The sequence below is a fragment of the Sparus aurata genome, chromosome 9, assembly GCF_900880675.1.
Source record: "Sparus aurata chromosome 9, fSpaAur1.1, whole genome shotgun sequence".
Taxonomy (NCBI): Eukaryota; Metazoa; Chordata; class Actinopteri; order Spariformes; family Sparidae; genus Sparus; species Sparus aurata.
This window is the reverse complement of record NC_044195.1, coordinates 7,085,069-7,090,677: the sequence shown is the minus strand read 5'-3', so window position 1 is coordinate 7,090,677 and position 5,609 is coordinate 7,085,069. Positions and strand designations below refer to the sequence as shown.

At 42.4% G+C, this 5,609-nt stretch overlaps 1 pseudogene; it reads right to left on the bottom strand.

The window, feature by feature from the left end:
* Positions 1 to 654: 654 nt before the first annotated feature.
* On the bottom strand, positions 655 to 3,440 carry LOC115588140 (uncharacterized; annotated as a pseudogene).
* Between the last annotated feature and the right edge of the window lie 2,169 nt (positions 3,441 to 5,609).

Below are 5,609 nucleotides of genomic sequence, written 5' to 3'. Positions count from 1 at the left end.
ACGCTACTAGAACTGCCGTAAGCGGTCATTTGGACCGCTAGATTTAAAGCTAGGGTCTACAATCCTGGAGAGCTAGCAAGAGAGCTAGCAAGATTTGAAAGTGGCACCTCCTCTAAGTTCCACCCCCCCCACATCCCGTCAGTGCTCCGTCCAAAGCCACGCCCCCACAAACTTGAACGCGCATCTGGCAGAAGGAGATCTGATGAGCATCTGATGATGCCAGAGCATGACGCAGCAACTCAGTTGAATTTAGCACGGAGCAGACAAGAAGTCAAGCGCCAAAATAACAAACTGCATCCGGTTACTTTTCAAAATAAAACACTCCGTGTTGACAACAGCACGCATCATGAGGCCAGCTGTCTACCGTACTGCGCCGTTGCGGACTCAAACTGCAACCGGTGGGAATTGCTGGAAGGCAGAGCAAAACCAGACCGGAGCTGCAACGCAGCGGACCCCTATTTAGTGGAAATTGGGCTGAGTCATTAGCCATTCTCATGGCTAAAAACAACACACAAAGAAGCTAACATTAGCATTGGGCTAATACCAGCTACAAACGTAGCCAAGTTGGCAAACCTAACATTTCATGAAAATAACAAATCCCCCTGAAACAAAACAAATAATTACCTGTCCAACAGAAAGAGAGCAACCTCTGCATCACTTTTCAGGCCCTGTGAGAGGATGGCCGTCATCGTCTGCTGGTACCTTTGGGTGCTTCAACCAAGACATATTCACTGTTAGTTTTCCCTCTGAAGCCTGCTTAATGTTGTCCACATTAGGCTCCAGCAACAGTCCTTCAAAAGGATGGAAAGTCCCTGGTTGTCTGCGGTTGCCATGTAACGCCAGCCCCTTGCATAGTTATGATGTTGGGAAAGTGTTTCCATGACAGTACCATATCCATATAATCACGTGGACTCTCTGCTCGTAGATTAAGAGCACACAATGCCACATGGACAAGTAATTACAGCACAGCCACCCATAACACAACATAAGTGTTTACTTATGTAGATTTTCAGGGATTAAATAACTTCCAAACTGTTGAAATGCAATATTTATTTCACTCACCAGAGGGATCCCAGACCTTCTCAAAAACTTTGTTGTAGGTGACCCTATTGGACATCTTCTCACGCAGTCTGAGGACAAGATCCATCTTGGAGCCTTTGCTGTCCAAACCACACTGCTTGCACAGCGCTCTCACCTCCTCTACCTGTTGTACAAAAGCATTTCTAAGTCAGTGTTTATGTTAAGCATATTTTGTCAGTGCCAAAACATTTATATCAGAAATTATTTCACTTTTTTCGAACTCACCTTTAGGTTAAGGAGTTCATCAGCTAGGCGCTCTTCTGTTACCTGCATGTCATCACCATCACTAGACATTTGGTCATCAAAATCAGTAGTCATTTTAGGTGCTTGTAGTTTGTCATGTTCTGTGTTCAGGACTACAGTGGATTGTCTAGTATGTGGGCCAATCCATGGAGCCCAGTTGTGGTAGCTTGGGGGCACAATAAAAGGATTCTTTCGATTGCCTTGGGAAACAAAAAAATATTATTTAAGGGACCACTTTCAATGAATTCACACACTTATTTACACAACATTTTGTTCTCTAAATCGCATTTCTGCATGACTTGCATGTCATGAAACCCCGACTGATGATTTCTGTGGTAACAGCATCCCAGAATTTGTTGATGTCCACCTGTCCATCATAGTCTTGGGGTGGCCCCTCGATGTCACTGACTGTTTAAGGAAGAGTTTGTGTTTAGATGTCTACAATACAAAATAATTGAGTGAATTATACTTTTTTTTTTCTTCTAAATCCTGGTTAGCTTAATCTGGGATCCCCCAATTTGAAAAACAATTTCAAGTACATTTTAATCATTTTGGATGATTTTAAGAGTAATAAAGAAGGAGGTAAAAAACAAGAAAGGACAACATGGATTATTTACAGGACATTCTTTCATTTCAATTAATTTCTAGTTGTTGTTTTTTTACTCGAAAACTACTCTAAACATTCCCAGGTAGTCCAGAACATGTGGAAACCCTGTGACTGTTCAGCTTAATAATTAAGAACTTACATGGCATATTGAAAACAGCTTTTTTATGTAGGTCCATCACAGCAACAGCTGTACTGTATCCGCATGATACAGAAGCAAACGTCTAGTCATGTTCAGTAAGGGCCTCAAAATGGAGATACGCTTGAAGAACCCTTTCTTTGTTTGGAAAGGACACTTTCTCAGTTGCCTCAATTATTTAAACAACTCTGCTGACAGCAGTATGTCTCTGGAAAAATGAGGGACAGGTGAAATGCAATTTTAATCTAATTAAAATATATACATCATCTTATAGACTTACATTCTGAAATAACAACTCTATTTTGACATTTAAGGACTCCAGAAATGATGCATTAAGTGCAGACGAAGCACACAGTATTTCATCCGACACACACATTTCTTGTCACATTTGCGGAGAATTGCTCAAAATTACGCTATCTTGTCTGAGAAGGATGTGAACAAACGTGCTTGTTAATGTGTGGGTGGGTGTGTGGTGTGTGTGTCTTGTGTAGTGTGACAAATATTTCATCAAGCACAATCTATTTTCACATTTTTAAGTTCTCACCTGTAATGGACTCTTTTGGTATCAGGTGCTTCGGCAAGGTACCCAACAGCTTTCCATCTCTTGACTGTTCGATGACAGTCTTGGGGAGTTCAGCATTTAACTTTTTATGTGACAGAAGGTCATTTAGCATTTTTTGCTACCCCTTGGTCATTAGGTGGATAAGACCCTTCCTTCATTTCACTTGTGTCCATTCGGTCTGTGGTGGGCTGTGGTGAAATGGTTTCTTGTTCTGTGGATTTAACCTTTTTAAACAGCCCCCTTTGTGTTGCAAAAAGGTGCCAATTCTCCACTGATTTGTGGAGACAAGAATGCCTAGCTTTAGAACAGGGGCAATGCCAGCTGTTCTGCTTACTGTTGTATGCTGCCACAACCATTCCAAGCCTAGAATAGTATGACACCTTTGGCTCGTAAACAGAAATGTGAAATTTTGTGTATGGGCCACCAACAGAAAGCAGACAGGGGCACACCGGCAGCATCTGCCTCCTGTTGACGCCGAAGGAGACTGGCTTTGCGATCCTCTCCAAAACCATTTATTTCCCACCATTTCCACCAAGGCTTCTTGTGGCAAATCCACTGCTGGCTTGTCTGTACGTGGGCAGAACATTAAGGACTGTATATGCTGACATTCAAAAGGGAGCTTCCTCGACCTCACAGCAAAGTCAGCATTGTGACAGCATTATTCCACGTCACACATCAATTTTGGTGTTGCTGGACCACAAAATGACTTCAACAGCAAACACCCCATTTTTAGGATCCACACACTTGTCACTAGCAACTGTTTCATAGCCAACTGTGTGCTTCCGTAGCACATGCTTTTTAAAATGTTTCATGTTTAATTTCAGTTGACAGTGTCAATAATGGAACAGTGACTGGTTGGAGTTTGGCACAAGGTATCTTTCACCATCACCGATTGGTTAGTCGCCACCCACAAGGGGAGATGGGATAACAATGGCAGCGTCAAAAACACGAGCAGAACATGCTGCTGCATGCGACTTGCCTGAACTTCCCCCCGGAGTTAAACATTTAACCCCGGAATTTGAAGCGGGTGGCCTAGCTAAGTTAGCATCATGCCGAAATGGGGAAAATACAAGAAATCCTACAGGAAGAAATTGGAGACTGACCCCGAACTAAAAACCTGGCTCGCGTCTGTCACAGGAGACGACTCTAAAGCCCGTTGCAAGTATTGTAACACAGAAATAAGAGCTCATCTTAACGATCTGAAGGAACATGGCGCCACAAAAAAACACAAGTCCCGCTGTGTGCCGAGTGTGAAATCTTTTGCTGTACTGATGGGATCTGGTATAGGACAAGTCACAGTCAAAGATGACCAAAAACGTGAACTGAGGATTGCAACCTACCAGTGGCGTGCACAGGTAGACACTAGGTGGTGCTAAAACACCTGCCCTTTGCCCTCTGGACCAAGCAAGTGCCCTTTCGAAAGTTCTAATTTTTTTTTTTGTTTTTTTTTTTTGTGGCCCATGCTGACATGATCATCTATAAGTGCTCGTCAATTAGAAGCGTGTGATAATAATGCCCCAATTAAGATTCCCTCCACCCCCCACCCCACCCGCACACACCTCTGTCAACGTGAAAGCGCAGAGCGGACACAAACAGAGGCGTGTTGTAGCAGCAGACAGTGCACAGCTGCAGCCCGAACACACCTCCTCCCCTGCCCACCAGCCAGGTAACACATAAATGAATCGAGTCGAGTGTGTTGTTTGCCCCCTAAGCCTGAGTTGCCAAGCTATAACTTGCATTTATTTGTCTCTGTTGTGAAGTAGCCTGTCTTATAAATTAGCCAACTGCTCACCTGCAGTGAGCTAGACGCTACCCAAAATCAATAATAGATATGACGTGATGATGACCACCGGTAGAGTTTGTCATTGGTATCCTATAGCATGTGAATCTATCAGTATGCTTACTTAAGATGAATGTTTAGTAGAATATTGTGTAGGTTTACATCAGGCTACACAATTAACACTTGCAGTAATTTATTTGCTAAAAATGGCAAACAGGCAATTGGGAATTGCCTGCAGGAAAAGTAGCCCTGTGCCTTGTTGAAATATAACCAAACAGTCTTATTCATATTGTTGGTCTCTTTTATTTACCAATTGCAGCATAATGCCTAGAAAGGAGAGGATGAGAAAGGAAAAAGAAAGGGAGCTACAGCAGGCAGCCCAGGGGAGCAGCTCTCTGCTCTCCTGGATAAAAGCATCCACCAGCAGCAAGGAGGAAGAGGAAGATGAAGAGTCAGTCAAGAGTCATGTTCACTGTTTAGGGCATTTTAAAGCTCAGATTTTAAAGTTGAACTGTTAAACTTGAACTACTAAATTAGGCATTAAGCTATTTTAGCTAATTATATCATTTTGTACTAACAAGTTATTTCTATGTTACAAGACTTGCAGTAATCTTGTATTTACCTTAATAGGCTATATTCAATCTTAAAAAATAGGCTATTACTAAAACTATTATTCTATTCTAGGCAGCTACAGCAGGGAAGCAGTAGGTCATCTACCTGCAAAGAAGTTGAGATAGATGAATCTGGAGATTCATCTACAGATAAAACAGAGTCCATAGCAGCACCTAGTCTATGCACAGTTACAGAATCAGAAGTGCTGTCTGATGACCAAAATGAGGGAGAACAAGGCATGATGTAGCAGCTGTATGTAAAAAGAGATGACACAATTAAAAAGATAGCAGCTATGCAATATCCAACAGATCCTTCACATGTTGAAACATTTAATAGCAAGTGTGATGACAGCTACATTTCAATGTGCTGCAGCGTTGGCCCATGTCAACCAGACATGCCTTACCCAAAAAATGCAGAGGGGCGGTCATTCCAGAAACAATGGCTTTCTGGAAATGCGTGGCTGGAATACTCTCCCACTGCTAATTCAATCCACTGTTTTAGTTGTCGCCTTTTCCTCACTGAAGAAAAGTATAAAAACAGAACAGCGTGGACAACTGTTGGCATAAAAAAAGTGGAACACTGCTCTTGA